Genomic DNA, 20438 nt, shown 5'->3' on the forward strand with positions numbered 1-20438 from the left:
TGGCGATGTTCGCAGAGCTCACTTACCAGCCTCCATCCCCGCCTCAAGCCTCCCTCGTGCCGTCTTGCGCGTGGCACTGTTCTCCAAGTGCAAGCCCGGGGAATATGGTACCGCCTCCCAGGGCGCTGGACCCATTCACTCACCGCACCTTTGCCACACAGGCACCTTTCGGGCCTCCTGTCCCGGAACCTGCCACAACGTTGCGAGACACTCGGGGCTGCAGCAGGCCTGTAGTGGCTGCCGCCCAATCAGGTGCAGCAGATACACGCAGGAGTATTCCAGTCTGCTTCCAGTGTGGAGGACGAGGCCACTACAAGAGCCAGTGCCCAAGCCACCCTGGCTCCCGCCAGCAGGGAAACGACGAGGGCCGGCGATGGTGAGCAGCTCCCAGTCGCTGGCCAACGACCTACCGCGCCCCGACGTCCCCTCGGAACATGCAGACTACAAGCACCGAGCGGGGGCAGGCATTTCCAAGACTACGAAAAGCCGAGTGTTTTGGTCGTCTCACCATACTGCTGCCACTGCGCTGAGCCACGGACAACCTCGGCACCGTAGAGGGGGAAAGAAACCGCTCCCCGCACTCGAATCACCACCGGCATCAACAGTAGCAGCTGTACCGGAAAGGTGTCACCCCCCAGATCGAGAGCCCAGCATCTCGAACAAATGGTGAGGTGCTTTGCCGTCCACGTTCAGTCTTCTTGACGCCCACCTTGAGAAAGCACCATCGGTGGTGGTCAGAATGGCCGGAATAGAAGTACCTGCTATTTTAGACACTGGCTCTGATGTTTCTGTTTTCGGCGATCGTGTCAAAAGCGCCTGCGAGACGAAGCGTCTACAGTTACGAAGTGCAAACACGACCCTTCGCATGGCATCAGCTCACGTTGCGTCAGCTACGTCAGCAGTCCGGTTAACGGGTATCATTTATGATAAAAAATTCCGGCAACGCTTCCTACACCTTCCAGGACTTTTTTGTGTTGTGATTTTGGGCCGTAACTTCATAGCCAAAGCAGGAATTGTTCTCGATCTCTCTAAAGGCACCTACCAGTACGGCATGCATGCGCATCCACTCAAGTTCATGACTAAGCCAGGAGAACGACAGTCAAATCTGTTTACCGCCAATATCTCTGCGGTCTCCGAGACTGGTAGTGGTATTCTCACTGTTGTGAAGTCTTTCACAGGATCTCCGGCTGAGAAGACCAAAATGGAGACAGCACTTAAACCATTTGCCGAAATGTTCACGGAAGCTCCTGGAAGTGTAAATGTGCTGACTCATAGTATCGACACCGGATGCGCCCGCCCAATTCGTTTCAACCCGCGGCCCCTGAGCATTCACAAGCGAGCACTTCTTGATAGTACGCTAGAGGAAATGATCGCGACCGGTGCAGTAAGACCATTTAAGAGCCCTTTGGTGTTCCCAGTTGTACTAGCACCTAAGAAAGATGGCACGGCGCGGTTGTGTTTCGACTACCGTCAGTTGAACGCGGTCACAGTTCGAGACTCGTACCCCTTCCCATAAATCGATTCAGTGATGTTTTCACTTGGGTCCGCAAAGCTCTTTACTACTTTAAACTGAAGCAGGGGCTTCCTGCAAATTCCGATCGCCCCTTGCGATATCGCAAAGACTGCATTCACTTGCCATCGGGGACTGTTCGAATTTGTCCGATTGCCTTTCGGTTTGTGCAATTCCCCTGCAACCTTTCAGCGTGTAATAGATATTGTGCTTCAAGACGCCAAATTCAATTATGCGATGGCTTACACGGATGACGTGGTAGTATTCTCGAATACCCTGGAGGAGCATCTCCTTCACCTAACCACTGTTTTACAACGAATGCAGGCCGCAGGCATCACCATTAACCCCCGGAAGGTTCAACTGGTTTCGCCCATAATCAACCTCCTAGGTTTCATTGCCGAGCAAGGCACATTCCGGCCTGACGAGGAGAAACTCCGGGTCATACTGCAGCTTCCACCACCAACAGACGTCAAGAGCCTGCAGCGGTATTTGGGCATGGTGGGCTTCTACCGCCACTTTATCCCCAACTGCGCTGACCTGGCAAGACCCCTCCACCAGCTCCTACGGAAAGGTGCCAGTTGGTACTGGACTGACGTGGAGCAGAGATCATTTCGAGCTCTGTCATCGGCTATCGCCGATACCGCACGTCTGTTGCTTCCCGACCTCAACCTGCCATGCACCGTGCAGACTGATGCAAGCGAGTATGGCATCGGCGCAGTCTTGCTTCAGAAGCACCAAGGGAAGCTTCATCCTCTGGCTTTTGGAAGTCGCACTCTCACAGGAGCAGAGCAGAACTATACCGTAACAGAGAAAGAGTGCCTAGTAATTGTATTTGCACTAAAGAAATTTGACATGTATCTGGATGGGGCTGACTTTACTATTCAGACTGACCACCAGGCGCTGACGTGGCTGTCAAAGCTACAAAACCCAGCCGGCCGTTTAGCCCGTTGGGCCCTCTCTCTTCAGAAGTATAATTACAGAGTAGAATACAGGAAAGGCACCTTCAATAAGGTAGCTGACGCCTTGTCCCGAGCACCTCTCTCCGGGGATGGCGAGCCGGCATCCGAAGTCCTGGCTGTGGCAGTGCCTGTGGATGCCTGGGGAACGCTGATTTCCCGCCAGCTGCTACTCGACGCCCAGCTAAGCGACGACCAGTGCAACTTGATACGCAAGGCACTGGACGACGCCAACCCTGCCGGTAGCGCAAACTACGAGTGATACATGCAAGCAGAGGATGGCCTGCTCTTCCGGTACATACCTGCTGCCGATACGGATTGCGGTGAGTCCCCATTCCGTGTCGTTGTGCCTAGGAAGCTGCGCAAGCCCTTTCTAGAGTACTTTCATGACGCCCGGCTCGCCGGTCATAGCGACGGCAAGAAAACATTTGAGAAGTTGTGTCGCGTCGCGACATGGCCGCACATGAGAAAGCATGTCTTCAGATACGTTCGCACATGTCCTACCTGCCAGACCGTGAAACCGAGGGGAGGGAAGCCACCAGGCCTCATGCAACCAGTTGAGAGCCGCCACCCATGGGAAATTGTGGCATGTGATGTTATGGGCCCATACCCCAGGTCAGCTAAAGGGAATCGATACTTGTTGGTGGTCACTAACCATTTCTCCAAATGGGTAGAGCTGTACCCACTACGAAAGCTGGATTCTAAGATAATCTGGGATAGGCTGTTGGAAGCATTCACCGTTTCGGTTTCCCAGCGCAGCTTATCACGCACAATGCCGCATATTTCACAGGCAGGATATTCGTTGACACTTGCAAAGCTCTTGACGTGCAACACAAAAGGACGAAACCCTACCACCCTCAAGCCAACATCACGGAGCATGTGAACAGAAACCTTAAGACAATGCTGGTGGCTTTCACCAAGCGGCACAAGGACTGGGACGTTCGTATCCAGGAGATGGCTTTCACCACAAGGACCACAGTAAACCGGTCGACAGGGTTTACGCCAGCGGCTATTCTTCTCGGTCGCGAGCTCCGCTTTCCTATTGAGCATGCATTCACCAAAGGCTCTGAATTACCAACTCGCAATTACTCCACGTTCACAAAAAATCTTTCCAGCCGCCTGGCCCACACTCTGAAAGAGGCCAGGGAAAACTTGGACTTTGCCCGCCTGGAACACGGGAACCAATACAACAAAGGCAGGCGGCCCCTGGAGTTCGCGGTCGGCGACGAAGTGCTCCGTCGCATGCACCCACTCATTGATGCTGCAAAAGGGTTTGCTGCTTCCCTCGCACCTAGATGGGATGGCCCTTACGTGATCGCGAAACGTATTTCTAGTTTGGTGTACCTATTGCGGGAAAAACACGGCAGCAGAGTAATAGGGCCCGTAAACTTGCACGACCACAAAGCATACTACGAGCGCCCATCAGACAGCTAACCGTGCTTCAGTCATTATACGAGTTCAGCAGTTAACGCGGCTGTGCCCTACATCCGATATTTGTTAATCGCGATGTTTTTACATATGCTGTCCTTGGCCTTATGCAGAATACCACGCTACCACCCCAACGGGCGTGACCAGCCTGGCGGCCACGGCGGCCCATTGAAACATCACCTAAGTCGTAGGCCTCTCACCGAGGCGACCGATGTGCGCAGCGTCAGTTGGGCGAAAAGTGCACTTGAGTGCACACTCCTTGAAAAGTGCACACCCCTTGAGCGCACGCCAATTGGAGCCGTCACGTGGAGCTCCGAACGACGCCAGATACCATTCCAGCCCATCGCGTGCCAGCTGCCCCGAACATTTTGCTTCGCAAAAGCCGTGATGTACTCGACTAGGACGATGCATGGTGCGGTTGGACATAGTGTTGTTGCATAGTGTTGTTGCATAGTGTTGTTGCATAGTGTTCTTGCACAGTGTTGTTGCACAGTGTTGTTGCACAGTGTCGTTGCATAGTGTCGTTGCATAGTGTCGTTGCATAGTGTCGTTGCATAGTGTCGTTGCATAGAGTCGTCGCATAGTGTCGTCGCATAGTGTCGTCGCATAGTGTCGTTGCATAGTGCTGTTGGACACACAGGCGGGTGTCCGGTCTTGTACGGGGGGGAGTGTCGGGCCCTTGGTCCTCACTGCAGCACGCACGGGGGAAGCCTTTGAAACGCGCGCCACAACGGCACTCGTCCCATGGAGCATGCGCATCGATCGCGGTATCGTAAGAACTCGCGCGGGGACTGCCGGGAAGGCGGCTGCCAGATAAGAAGGCAGTGGAGACTGCACTTGGGGCTTTTTGCGGGGCGCGGGCCTGGGGAGGCGCTCGTGGGGCGTGGCCCGTCTAGGCTTTTTTCCGAGCGTGCTGCAGAGCAGGGGAAAAGCGTCTTTGTATTGTGTCTGCATGAAAGAGTGCTCTTGTTCGCTTTTGGGACTATCTGCGCGCCTGGTTCAGTGCTTGCTTTTTGCGCTTTATACATTCTGATATCGCCCGAAAGATTGTGTTGGTTGGTGGTTTGTAGCGGCCGTTCTTTCGTCGCTCCCTTTGGCCTGTATATTTTGTTGCCTCGCTGTTTTGCTGCTTGCTTCTTTACTTTTGCTGCTTTTTGATGCTTTGCTTCTTTGCTACTTGCTTCTTTGCCTTGTTCTTTTCTGCTATTGGCCGCGAGGCTGCGGTAATTTTTAGCGTTACATTCTATGGTAAATTAAAGCGGTTTTTGTTCCTTGCGCCTTTGGTCCTTTGTCCTGCTGGTCGCGGCTCGCGGACCCCCTGAGCGAAGGCGAGGGGCCTTCAATACCAAATTCCTCTGTCTGTCTGAGGTGTTTCCCAGTCTGGCTGGCTCTCCGTAGTGACGACGGCCCCTCCGTTTGTGTGTGGGACAGGGGAAGGGGGGGAGGGGGGGGGCGCCTTCCGCAAACTGTGCGCGTCCAGGGCAGGCCCTCCTTCCTCTAACCAAATGGGACCCACGGGTTACCGCCAGTGGAGGCAAGTACGTGCGAAATCCCCTAGCATAGAGGGAGCAGCCGCCACCCACCCATTGGACTCAGTACATGCTATGTATCGTTGCCGTGAGGAAAATCCCGCCTACTATTTTGGCGGGCCTATATAAGTGGCCCCACAATGTATGTTTTTTTTTATTCTCTTGTTTCTTTCCTATTTCGTTACTGCGCAATAAACAGGGCAAATATTGTACCATCGTCTCACCCCTGCCTAGTCGCAATTCTCTCCCGGGCGCCTATGGCCTGCCAACAACGCCATGCCACCCAGTAGTTACGCCGGTCGAGGTTCAAGCAACCGGCGTTGCAACAACGGATATAAGACCCTGGCATAATACCGATGGGCCCCGTGCTCAATACCCACTTATCGCTCTTCATCTGGCTTGTTTCCGCATATAGTAATTTATAGCGGTTTAGGAACAATCGAATAAACGTAGTCTTGGTAGGATCGTTTTAATTTTGTAGTGCCTAAATGCTAACATAATAGGCTGACTTCTATGAAGGTGCATGCTTCTGCCACGTCAATTCCTTTACCCATGCAACGCGCCATAGATATACCTTCAAGAAACAATAATGTCTGGTTGTGCCGACATTAAGCTTGTACGCATGATGCTTCATAAAAAACGGCTGTCTCAGTCGGGCAACAAATGAAATTGGTTGATCAGCTGTTTCGAGAAAACGCGAGCCAACGAACTTCACTATAGCGCACGCGCCGAGAAAGGCTGGTGTGGCTAGCTAGGAAAATGGGCAGCCAGCAGGTTAGGCGCAATGAAGCACATTACTTTGCCATATAACAGGAAGCCCGCGTTTGCTCTGTGTAGCTGTGGTGGAAGTTGTGGTGTTGCGTTGGTTGTGTCTGTTGCAAGCCTGCATGAACGGAGAGCATGATTTCTTAATGGATATTTCTATTTCAGTTTCTGTTCGTCAAAGATCCTCAGGTAGGGCGCAACTTGATGAAACGAAAACAAACCACGTGTAAGGAGCAGGGTAATCCAGGAAGGCGCAGTCTATTATAAAGCCTTATCTTTCGTTGATCTTCACAGTAGAGCCGCAGCAATGACCGAGAGGGAACACTGCAGGAATTAAAAATAGACGCATCCACACCAGACAACTGTTTCCATCGTGGAACGGGATTGAGACAACTAAGGTCTTAAGTCAATGTTTTTCAAAATATTGCATATGTCATCTCTTTAATTGTGCGGCGGTCAATTTTAACACTCTTCAAGTTTTTTAAAGTGTAAGGAGATAACAGGGAGAAAGAGAAACTGTATCGACTTGAAATTGTGGACATAAAGAAGTCAAAGCGCATCGTCGACCTCCTGCTATTCAGTCAACGCTAAATTTGCGCTCAGAGGAGATTTCTCAAAACTGTATCCCAGTTTATTAATGTTACGCAAGCGCAAGCGTTGCCTGGTCCGCTGGAATTGCGAGAATGCCACCAAAAATGATGATTTTATGCTGAAGACGAAAAACAAAAAAGATTGGATTTCTCAATTCAGCACCCGGTAGCGCCCTATAATTCGAAAGTTCACCCGTGTTTTACACCGCAAGAGGCAGGTGTGGCCAATGAGCGCCATTGCTATTGCAATTGGTTGTCAATGCTCATGAACTGTGAATTCGGAAGGGTAGAGGAACACGGCTATATACAGGCCTAAAGGCACTCGCTGTAATATGCGTCAATTATATATGTAACAAAAGAATTGTGCTGGAGAAGAAGGAGAAGTATGCCCTGCTTCGACGAAGAAAACGACGACGAGTTAGTCGAAGTTTTGCGCCTGCATTGCTTGAACAGTGTGACGTCTCGCTGGGGTTCTCTACTATATGAGGGCTTCATTAAACCAGAACGCCTCTCGACATTTGATGGAGGTGCTGGTGCCTTTAAAGATCTGGAGCTACAGAGGCGGACGCTTCCTCCCGTTTCTGTCGTGTCTGAGGGCGACGTGCAGCCAAACTCTACCCCGGCATCACTTGTCGTGTGTTAAGGAGCTCTACGCCAACAAGATCCTCCAGTCATCAGTGGCGCCGACGACAATAATGTGGAGGATTCAGTCTCCTCCTACGACCGAGGGCGCATAACAAATATGACGGCACACCTAGGGCCCTATAACGTAAAACTATTCCAATAAGTTTCGATTCCAATCTCCTGACGTCAAATTTGCGTAACCACCGACGCAAGCACCGGGCGGTCACCCACAGGGCAGCCCTACAGACAACCTCAAACACTCAAATCAGACAATCAAACACTCTCCTCGTTCATAGGAGGTCACTTTTGTTTGCTTGAAAAACGAATGACATTGCCTACACTGAGCGGCTTGTCCTATCTAATTGGCTGACAAGAGGGGAGGAGAACGTTCAAGTGGAGAAGGATCCGCTGGGGCAGAGCCAGTGAACTGAAAATCGATGACTGGATGAAGAGAGTGGCGCCGACATCTGCGATTGGTCAGCTTTCCCTTACTGTGCTTGTGGTGGCTGGTCGAAAATCGCGGCGGCATGCAACGGAAGCTTAAGAATGACGCTAAAACTGACCCTCAGCAAAGAAGTGTTGGCAAAAGGAGGTGGTAAACGTGCCGAAAGTGCTTGAAAATGTTACACGGCCACGCAAGAAGTTTTATTATACGCAAATACACCCATGCTCTCCGGCAGGTGCGAGTAGCCAGCGTCTCAGTGATCGGCGGCAGCCATCTTTTATTCCTTCCGGAACGGGGCAGCCTGCGGCTATTCCGAAGAAAATTCAATTTTGTTCGGCATAATGATGCATCTTTATCGCGTACGCGTCACTTTGACGCGGTTTGTGCGGTTTTGTGACGTCGCGTGACAGGCAGGTGAAGTGGGTGCAGCCCTAAACCTTTTTACGAATAGCCGAGGGCTAATGGCGAAAAAGGTTCGAATCAGAAATAACTGTTTTTCTTTTTTCTTTCAAATCATGCATAATCAGTGTCCACACGTTACATCAGATGGGGAGCTATCGCGGTGACAGACAGGTGAAGTGGGGGGTGGTCGAAAAAGTTTTTGACCAATCGTGGAGGGCTGATAGCAGAATTGGAATAGTTTTACGTTATAGCGCCCCTAAACTCATTAACATCATCTATGTTTCTGGAATCGCCGCTATCTGGTTCTATAATCATGAATCCCACATTTCTACGGCGCAGCGTTAACGACTAGTTTAAACGAAGACTTCGCTCGCCCTGCTACGGGTACTTCGCGCTAAACAACGTTTGCGCGGTCGCCCATGCAAGCAGGCTGAAAACTTCACCCGCTGCCTTGAAGGTGTAGGTGACTTTATCCAGCACATTAGTCCTGTTATGCCCGTAATTGCAAAGAAAAAATAAGATGCCACGAAATGCATACAGGATGACGTCTTATAATTGGTCTCGGCGGAAAAAAAAGCTCAAACGGTTCATGAGATCAATACCCCATGCCAGGACTACAATGAGGTCATAAAACGATGCATTACTACGCCGCCGAAGTGTTGCGCCGGTCGACAAGCTTTCGGTCCTAACCGAAATTTCCAGTGATGCTCCCACTCAATGCATGTTCCTCGACCGAAATTCGCCAAGAAAGTAAGAAAAGGTATGAGCAACTTTAGTGGTGAATGCTGCTGCAATAGAAGACTCGTATACCGCATGTCTTATAGCAAGCCGTGGCATAAAGAGATACCTAAATACTGCAATTTTCGCACACGGACAACTCCGTTTACACTGAGACCAGACTATCTGCGACATGGGACCCTTGAGGAATTCCCGTCTGTTTCTACATTCAAGAACAAGCACCATTTTCATGGCAATAAAATGTACATCCGCTTACGAAATCATGAATTCAGGCAGATATTTACTGTGGGAAATACACACTTCCATGTCCCTTAATCAGGATGGCGTGGTCGACGCTGTCAAACGCCTTCACGCTCTCTCAGGTCACTGAGGACGCGTAGTGGTTATTCTGGCGAGCGGACTGATTTTGACTCTCCAAGTCAACCTGAGCACACCAAATTGAGCAGCTATACCTGAATATTATTTAAGAATCAATAATTAGTTGGTCCTCGGCTCTTCAACTTTCGACAAGACCGCTAAGTTTACAAAATTTAAACTCAGACAAAGATCCATTAAGTACATTCCACGAAATTGTTTCCCATTATCGACTAGGCAGGAGGACATTTGCACCCCCTCACCCCAAATTGAACAAACCTCAGGCTACCACAATGAGACTCCTGCAAACCCGTTCATATCCCACTCCTCGGTCTCTCAACAGGATAGATCCTGAGCACTCACAGTCGTGCCCCAAATGTGCTCATGACTCATGCTCCTTTGAACACATGCTCTGGCTGTGCCCAGCCCTTAACGCCTCTCCACCCATCACGAAAGAATAATGGCAGGAATCTCTCAAGAGCAGCAATCTCCACATTAAACTCCAGGCTGTCCAGAGGGCCCACGACATTGCCGCGGGACTTGGTCTCCCGGTTCCATCGTGGGCGGAGCCACTGACTTGATCTTCGGGAGCCTTCGGTTTTGTCTCCCCGAGGTCTCAGTCTCTCAGCACTCAAATAAAGTTCTTGTCATGTCATGTCATGTCAGGGAAACACGTTTAATGTTATGTATTGTATACACATTGCCTCGCCTTTTATGCAGGTGATTTACTTTGGCAACCATAATATCTGGATGAATCCGTGCACATTCATTGAAAAATACATAAATTGAGCAAATCGTTGCGAGACAATGCGAATGTTATTTTTATCATTGCTGTAGTTTTGCCATGAAAACTGGAAGCTGAAGCTGGCAGCGACTTTCCCTATTTCAATAATTCTTTTAATGTGAGTGCCATGAATTCATTAGGTTGTTTATGAGCCAGCTAGAATAGAATAACATAGGGTAGAATTAACGTGAATGTGCCCTCTAAGCCTCTTCCTATCTTCTCCAGCGACTGTAACAATGCACTCAAAGAGAAACGAGCAGATTATATATATATATATATATATATATATATATATATATATATATATATATATATATATATATATATATATATATAGTCATATAATGAGAAGCCAACAAACACTGACACCAAGTACAACATAGGGGAAATTGCATGTGCTTAATAAATGAAATAAAGTAATGATAAATTAATGGAAATTAAAGTGGACTTTAATTTCCATTAATTTATCATTACTTTATTTCATTTATTAAGCACATGCAATTTCCCCTATGTTGTACTTGGTGTCAGTGTTTGTTGGCTTCTCATTATATGACTAATAATTATCGGGTCCCTCGGTTAACCCCCTTTCTTCTCGTTTATATATATATATATATATATATATATATATATATATATATATATATATATGGTTCCCCACCTGCGGCACGTAGTTTTCTGATCCACTTGTAATGCCATTACATTATCATTCCCTTAATTTTATATACGTAAAAATAACTTCTCTATGTTTTCTTTGGTGTCTTTGTTGGCTTCTCATGACATGGTTAATGATAATCGGGCCCCTCGGTTAACCCCACTCGTTCACCTTTATTACATAACGAAGGTCTCGAATCCAGCAACATATATGCTTTTAGGTAGCATGCGTGGGTTTATTGACCGGTTGCCTTCACCCAAAAAGATCACGCACTCGTGACGCCTGTGCCAGAAAGGAATGTTGCACATCCGGTGTCGAGGTTTCGGAGTGGGGGCCGTTGGCTAACACTCCCAAGGTTAGTTCTAGTAGCAAAACATAAATACCAAAGAAAGTGGATGGGAAAACAGCGGCCCGGTAGTTCAATTGGCTAGAACATCGCACGCGTAATGCGAAGACGTGGGACCGTTTCCCACCGGCCGCAATAGTTTTTTGAGCCCCTCTCATTGGCATTATGTTAGGTTTTTTTATCTACAGTACGCAGAAGTGATTTTTCCTATCTTACCCTATATATATATATATATATATATATATATATATATATATATATATATATATAATATATATATATATATATATTAATAATATGGGCCGTAGAAATCGAAACACCGTTTTTTAAATGCGTAAGCATTGCTGTGTCCACTCACTGAGAAAAACTGTCACAGAAAACGGACGCTCAGAAGCGGACTGTCTTATACCCGTCTACCACAGCATCCAGAAGCTCTTTTGGTGCCACACTTCGTAAAGGAGTTCGACCTCAAGGAAGTTGTGGTTGTGTCGATCGTGTCGCACGGCTAAAAACTAATCTTTAAAAGAAGTCGCTGCAGGCGCATTTGCAACATTTACCGGTGTTTGGTTTTTGTAGCTGTAGAAGTATGTACCTTCTAGTTACACTTGTAGCTATTGTAATTATTCGCCTTCCATAAAAACAAGTCGCAGTTCCGGCAGAAAGGCAAAGCATCGATTGCGATAGGAAAGATTGGACAGCTATGGGAACGAAGTATAGTAGTTTTATCGCCTTAATAAACTAGTAAATATGGGCATACTAACTAAATTAGCGAGCATGGGTCCACGCACGCGCGATCAATGGTGAACGCATCTCACTTGATGAGCGCGGAAACTCTCCGTCAAAACGCTGGAGTAAGGAAGCGATGCGACAGCAGCGACAGAATTGACCTTTGTGTTAACCCCCGCATAAAAAAATTGGAGGACGCTCAAGCTTCGCCTTCAAGAGTGGAACGCAATAGCGTTATGGCACCCCGTTCGCACTGCCTACTCAAACGCGCTACGCCAGCCAAACGTCGCGATCGGCACAGATAGCCGGGCCCCGACGCGCCATGAAGGCGGACGCGATCATGGGTAGTCATGGGGCGAGTGGCGCGCCACGTGTCGGGGAAGCGCCGTACATTGCGAGGAGGGGGCCTTCTGTGTTTGCCGCAAGATGGCTCTGCGTGTGCGCAGAGCGCAGAAGAAATATAGCGGAAACGTACTTCGCTACTCGTGAAACTGCGACTCCTGTAAGTTACATGGTGATAAATACCGATATACACCGCAGTGTAACTTTCTACGGCACGTTTCTGAGGTAACACCGCATTCACTAGAGGCGATTTTGTGCCATTTTGAAGGAACGAACTCGTGGCTGAGCGGTAGCGTCTCTGTCTAACACTCCGGAGACCCTGGTTCAATTCCCACCAGCCCCATCTTGCAAGATGTTTTTTGTTTATGAACTGCCTTCTGGGATTTATCGCTCACGGCCAACGCCGCTGACACCGACACCGACGCCGACGACAACAGCTTTTCTGCGATACGAGCTCCTTAACGCTCTCGGGTTAAAATAACTAAACTGCGACAACAAAGGGTATGGTGGGCTCTGTCAACGTCGCAGACGGCTCTCTAAATGCAACAACACGGGTGGGCGCGTGAGGTTGCCCTAGCTTCCCGCAGTAGAACAACCGCCGCGTTTCCTAAGCCCCCACCCCCACCCCCCACTTTTCGGCGGCATAGACGCGAGGGAGACGACGCTCTTGCTCTCCACTTTCCTCACCGGCGTGCGCGAGACTCAGCCGCCATCGACGGCTCACCCTCGCACGCTTTCATTCGCACGCGCAGCACACGCCGCGTGGCAACGATGCTATCGGCCTTGGACTTTGTAGAGAGCTTTCCGAAGGCAACGCCGACGGCGGAAATGCGCGTGGACTGTCGATATAATTGCTATTGCAATAGAATAGTACTGGATCTATTTGATGCGCGCAATATACACCTCGTTAAAAATCCAAGTTTGCATTCTAAAGATAGCAGTGCTGACAGCTACGTTTGTGACCCCTTGCTTATCTGCGTTCTGCATTGCGGGGCGGCGAGTAGGTTCTGCGTTCTGTGGTCCAAGAAAACTGTACTAAACACGGAACATATTGAGCATGGTGAACTCATGAGCTTACCTTTTATTTTGTGTGCTGTGCCAGCGTTAGTCATCAGTGGACACACACACCACTGCACAAGTGGCACGACAAATGCTACGCTGACGTGAACTCCACGCGAATAGGTCGAGCCAGAAATCTTCTTGACCGAGACTGACGCGACGACGTTTGCATGAAGTCGCGTCTGAAGAGTCGAGACAACTACGGCACATAGCATCGAGCCAGACGTAAACGCGTTTGAACTGCGCTTGCGGTTCGCGCTGCCGCATACAACAGCTCTCTTTCGTGAGTGTTATAGCTACGATGAGGTTGGATGGCAGAGTGCTTGTGTTTGACTTGCCCTGATGTTAATACTGCTGTCGGCGCCTAAATAGCGACGTCAGAATGATCCCGCCCAAGTCTCCGCGCTGGCGGGCCCGACCCGTGCGCGTTTCCGTGCGCAGTGCAAACGTGTAGGGCTGGGTCGACCTACGCCATGCAGTCGGGCTCATTGAGCCCGACTCGACGCTTGTCCGACCTAACCGGCTAGTGTTTACATGAATCTGACATGCCTATTCCAGCCTCACAAGCCGAATCGACCCGCTTCTGTCGGAGTCGTGTAAACTCCCTCAAAGACGATAAGCACATGGCGTCAAGCGCCCTAGGTCGAGAGTATTGTGCAGCAGCAAGCTGATCTGTTTCTGAATTGTGCTTCAGCTATTACTTGATTAGTAGAAATGTTCTGGATAAACGCAACTATAATTTTACAGCAAATTATCATTGAATTCTCAGTTTTGCACCGGCTAGTTTGGGCACCAGGGTACTCGTATAGCCAGTGGCGTGGATAGCTTGTCTGGCACCCGGGGCCCATAGGACTTGTGGCACGCCTCCCCCCCCCCCCCCACACACACACAGATTTACACGGGTGCAGTCAGGCAGGCGACGACATAGAAAATTTCGGGGGAGGAGGGGAGGTTCTTGAGGTTTAAAAACCAGCAGCGCCACTTTGGATACCGCGCAAGTCCCCCGGGCCCCCCACTTCGCTTTCTTTCACAGAGATTATTTTTTAAATATTTTAATAATTAATTAATAATTATTCGAACTTATTTATTTATTTATTTATTTATTTATTTATTTATTTATTTATACTGTCGATCCCATCAGGGATCGTAATAGGAAGGGTATTTACATAATTACCTTAGAATGTAACAATAATAATTAGAACAATATTAAGATTACACACAAAAGATAGGCAAAAAGGAAAGGCCAACAATACAGTATACAGAAAAGTAACCTAAAGAAACGTAATAATACTACGAAAAAGAAAGAGGTAACTAAATAGGTAGACAGTTTATAAATGTGAACCAAATGGTAGGCATTAATTACACAATAATACATGGAAGTAAATTTAAGAGCAACAATGGGTCATGAGATATTCTGTAAAAAAAACCAATGGTGGTACGTAAAAATTACTACAGGAAAAGAGGTAATTTCATAAATAAGCAATAGTACTCATTAATGGCAAGTAATACAAGTTATAAAAGTTAGGTACACAAGAGGTATTAATCCACAAGATCCGTATCAGGTGTCGTTAAGAAAATTGGTATTATCTACGCAATATAATGAAATAACATAAAATGACGCAGAGATAAATGGTGACACAGGTGCGTTATAATTGTGTTAAACTATAATTGTGTTATAGCTAATGTTAAAAAAGTAGATAAGATTGGAGTATTTGTAATACTAGAATCCAGCTTATTCCATTCGTGCGTCATTAGAGAGAAAAACGAATGCTTATGACTTTTCGTATGAAATGGGTGTTCGTTTAATGATTGGATGGATCGTGAGTCGTGTTTGTGCTATAGATTAGTATTTGGAACTGTCTATTGTTAGTTTTTTTTAGAATAACTTGATACATAGGTTCAAAAACAAGAAAGGGGCTGGCAGATGGAATGGCACACTGTGGTATAAACTTTTTTAAAACAGGGTTGAAGTACCTCAGACAGGCTGGCCAACGTTTCGATAGGTGGACCTATCTTCGTCAAAGGCGGCCTCGTCATCCTCGGCGTGTTAGTTTTAAAGGGTTAGTGCAGTGACGTCACGTGCGGGTGTTGTCGCTGGCGGCTGGTTTTAAAGAGAGAGATTACAAGAGGGAACAGGCGCTGCCGTCCGACGTCTGTGAGCCTCATTCTCAAGACGAAGGGACAAGAGCGTGAGAGTGGGCACGCGGGGAGGAAAGAAAAGAAATAGAAGCAGAAAAAAGGGGAAAAGAAGGGAAAAAAAAAGCAGGGGGGTGCCAGGGCCGTACCAAGACACAACAAAGGGGGGGGTGAAAGAAAAAGAAAGAGAAAAATGAAATCTTTAAGAAATACGGGGGCTGGGGAGCGTGTTGGGGATGCGAAGGGTTAGGAGGTAATCCGGGGGAGTCGTTGGCGGCATGTTTTTCAGGCATTAGAACGGCCGGTCAAGCAATAGGTCGAGTAATTTTGAAATAGTTAAGGTGGCGACGGGGAGTCTGCGGTGCAATGGTGGGTTGACTGAAAGGCAGCGGCATGGTCTTTCAAGGGGCACTGCCCCACGCGCTTAACGTAGGTGTCGTTACGGCGGCATCCAGAAGGCGATGGTTGAGGCGCCGAAGAAGGCATATTGACTTCGGAATGTGTTGTCGAGGGGGTTTCAAAAAAAAAAAGACTAAAAAAGGGGTAAGGGGGAAGGGGGGGGCGAAATCGGTATAGCAAACAGGAGGGCGACGCGTGCAGAAGCGGGCGCGGGCAAGTGTACATGGAAGAAGGGGATCGTAGTACACTTGGTATAGTTGTAATCGTGCAAGCTTGGCTTGGTTGTGTAAGGTCAGTATACGGGCCCGTTTCAGCAATTCTGCGGGTGAGTCTGTTAACCTATATTTATTGTAAATATATTGTAGTGCCTTCCCTTGAATTGCTTATAGTTTTATAATAAGTTCTTTTGTGAAAGGAAACCAAACAGCGCTAGCATATTCTAATACAGATCTGACAAATGTTCTTTATGCTATTAGTATTGTGTTTGGGGGTGCTAGCCTGAGACGTCTGTTAAGGAAAAACAACTTTTTTTTTGTGCGGTCGAAGTAACGTTGTGAACGTGGTGCTCCCATCTAAAGATTTGTGTTAATGTTAAGCCAAGGCTCTTGTACTTTTTCACTTTGTTAAGTGTGGCGTTATTTATAGTTCAGATAAACTCTGATCTGAGATTTTTTTCTCGTAATTGATAAAGTAGCTGATTTTTTATTGTTTAAATTTTTGTGCGATTCGTTACACCATTTTTACAAGTTACAAAGCATTGTTAAAGGCCACAAGGTCAATATAACAATTGATTACGTGATACAGAACACAATCGTCAGCAATAAGTCTAACATTGACTGGAATATTAGAAGGCAGGTCGTTAATGTATATGAGAAATAACACTGGAGCCACAATACGTCCTTGTGGAACTCCGGATCTTATGCTAGATTTAAACGAATATTGCTGGTTCACTTCTAGAAATTGAGTGCGGTTAGTAAGGTAGTCTTTGATCCACTTGAGATTAGGGCCTTTTCCCGAGGTAAGTTTGAGTTTATAAATTAATTTCTTATGTGTCACGCGATCGAAAGCTTTTGAAAAATCTAGAAAGATCAGTTAGATTTTTTGCGTAGATGAATACTTAACCATACATTGTGAACAACATAATTAGTTGTGCGACCGTGAAAACTCCTTTGCGAAAACCATGCTGACAATTTCTTCCTGTTCAAAGTGTGCGGTTATGCACTTAAAAATAATGTGTTCTACTTGTTTCCAGACAGTGCATGTTAGTGAGGTTGACCTGTAGTTGGCGGGTTCTATATTACTTCCCGATTGATGAATTGGTTTCATTTTCGCTATTTTTCTATCCTTGGGGAGGATGCCTGTGGACATTGATTTGTTAAAAATTAATAAGATGTATTTGGTCATCCACTGAGCGTATTTGCGAAAAAAATGAATTTGGTATACTATGAGGTCCTGATGATTTCTTTCGTTCTAAGTTAAGTAGTAAGTATGCTTTTTTTCGGTTAATGTGTGTCGCTCTAGCGACTTATTTCTAAGCAAGCCTGCTTGTGGTGGTGTGCCGTTGTCCTCAGTGAAAACGGAGCAGAAGCAGTCGTTAACAAGGTAGCAGAGCTTCTATTATCTTCATTTCAGGCTCCGTTGTTGTTACGATTGTTTTGTTTAATGTAGCTCCACAACTTCGTGGCAGCACTTTTCAAAAACTTCGTCCGTGTATTAGAAAAGTAGAACTATTTAGCTGTCCTAATTTTGATTTCATACATTAGATAGCTGCTCTGAGATTGTCATGCGCAAATTTTAATGGGTAGTTTTCAGCAATTTTCTTATTCGGTTTAGTTTACGTTTTGCATGCATAACGTCACGCGTTATCTATGGATTACACCTGCTAAGTTCCTTTTTTCTAGATGGTATGTAAATGATGATGATGATGATGATGATGTTTGAGGTTTAATGGCGCAAGGGCCAGGTATGGCCAAAGAGCGCCATGCTAGTGGTAATGAATATGTCGTGGTCTGATGGGCTCTGTGAATTTAATGTGACTTGGCTGTAGAGGGGCCTAAAAGAGTTTGTGTAAATTGCATAAAAATTACCCGTAATAAAATTATGGCAATGATTAAAGACATGTACTATGATCACTAAAATACAATAAAAAGAATGATGCATTATATAAAATATGCGAGACTAAAATTGTCTAAGAGCACTACTGCCTCGCCAGAGCCCTTGAAACGCAAGGGCCGAGAGGCATGTGCTATACAAGATAGCTATCACAGCGGCATCCTCTGGAGAGAGGAGACGCTATGAACGTATGGGGCTAATTACATGTAACACAACATCTTTCAGGAAGTCTAGGACTGCGTTAGTGTCAAAGAGTGGTTCTGGGCCGAGTAACATTACAGGATGGAGGGGAATATGCTGCCGGTATGCTAACGGAAAATGTTTCTTTCTGTCAGATTCGGCTTTCCGACACTCCAGGAGGACATGGAGGACGGTCAGCCTCTCTCCGCATCTCCCACAGGTTGGGGGCTCATTTCCAGTGAGTAAAAAATTGTGGGTGCCAAATGTGTGTCCTATTCTTAGACGACAGAATAGGACATCTGTTCGGCGTGATTTTGTAGCAGAGGGCCAGAGTCCTAACTGTGGCTTAATTAGGTGGAGCTTATTATTTGTTTCCAGGTCCCACAAGCGCTGCTAGTGGCCGCGCATCCTCCTTCGCAAGAAAGGCCTGAGATCTGCGACAGGCACCTCAGCAGTACGGTTAACGGCTTGCGATGCGATAGACGTGGCCATCTCGTCCGCCAGAACGTTGCCCTCGATGCTCCTATGGCCAGGCACCCAGCATATAATGATATGCTGGTTAGATACGTACGCTTTACACAAGACGGTGTAGAGTTCATTAAATACGGGATTTTTATGTTTGCTGAGTGACATTAAGGCCTTCACGACGCTGAGAGAGTCTGTATAGATCGCTGCTTTCGGAAATTTCGATTTTCTTATGTGCTTTACAGCAGAGAGTAGTGCGTAGGCCTCGGCCGTAAAGATACTTGTTTCCGGATGCAGTACATCGGATTCCGAAAACGATGGGCCGACGGCTGCATAGGATACCCCGGCATTTGACTTCGAAGCGTCTGTGTAGAACTCTGCGCAGGAGTACTTGTGCTGGAGTTCTAGGAAGTGCATTCGGATTTCGGCCTCAGGAGCGTGCTTTGTAACTTTTATAAAGGATATGTCACATTGTATCACCTGCCACTCCCAAGGAGGTAAGAGCTTGGTTAGGTGCATTAAGCGATGCTCGAGGAGCGGGACATGCATTTCATCGCTAAGCTGCTTCACACGCAGCGAGAAAGGCTGTCTTATGGAGGGACGATTGCTGAAAAGTGTAGCGCACGTCATATCGGTAACGTTATGAGAACATGGATGTTCAGGATTGGAGCGTACTTTAAGGAAATATGTAAAGCAAACGTATGACCTCTGTAGGTGGAGAGACCATTCATTCGATTCGGCATATAAACTTTCAATCGGGCTTGTTCTGAAAGCGCCCGTGGCTAAGCGGATACCTAGATGGTGAACAGGGTCAAGCATCTTTAGTGCGCTCGGGGCGGCAGTGTTATATACCACGGCACCATAATCTAATCGTGACCGGATGAGGCTCTTATAGAGATTCATTAGGCACTTCCTGTCACTACCCCACGTTGTCTGCGATAGAAGTTTCATTAGGTTCATTGTTTTCAGACACTTTTCTTTAAGATGTTTAATGTGTGGGTCGAAAGTAAGTTTATTGTCGAGTATAACACCTAGAAATTTGTGCTCTTTGTTTACAGGTATCTGATGTCCACACATTTCCAAGCAAGGATCCGGAACCAGGCCTCTCTTCCTTGTAAACAGCACGCAAGAACTCTTTTGAGGATTGATTTTAAAACCATTTTTCTCTGCCCACCCTGACACCTTGTTCAATCCATGCTGTACCTGTCTCTCGCATACTGCGAGGTTACAGGATTTGAAGCCTATTTGAATGTCGTCCACATAGACGGAATACAAAATGGCCGGTGGTAAGGAAGCACCAAGCGTTGTCATCTTAACAATAAAAAGTGTGCAGCTGAGCACGCCTCCCTGGGGTACACCAGTTTCTTGTGTAAAAGGACGTGACAGCACATTGCCGACTTTCACCCGGAAGGTACGATCGGACAAGTAGCTTTTTATTACATTGAAGATATTACCATGAATGCCCATTTCCGATAAGTCTCGCAAGATGCCGTATCGCCACGTTGTGTCATACGCCTTTTCCATATCGAGAAATATCGAGAGGAAGAACTGTTTATGTATAAATGCGTCCCGGATATTTCCCTCAATACGTACAAGATGGTCGGTTGTGGAGCGCCCTTCTCGGAAGCCACACTGATAGGGATCAGGCGTTTTGTTCTCTTCAAGGAAATGGATCAGTCGCCGATTTATCATTTTTTCAAATACCTTACACATGCAACTTGTGAGGGCTATCGGGCGGTAGCTTGCCACTGAGGAAGGATCTTTGCCTTGTTTTAAAACAGGGACCACAATGGCTTCTTTCCATGTGGTCGGAAGGTACCCTGCGTCCCAGATAGTGTTGAAAAGTGTAAGTAGTGTTACTTGTGTGTCATTGTGTAAGTTTTTCAGCATTTCGTA

Source organism: Dermacentor albipictus, chromosome 8 (genome assembly GCF_038994185.2).
Source record: "Dermacentor albipictus isolate Rhodes 1998 colony chromosome 8, USDA_Dalb.pri_finalv2, whole genome shotgun sequence".
Taxonomy (NCBI): Eukaryota; Metazoa; Arthropoda; class Arachnida; order Ixodida; family Ixodidae; genus Dermacentor; species Dermacentor albipictus.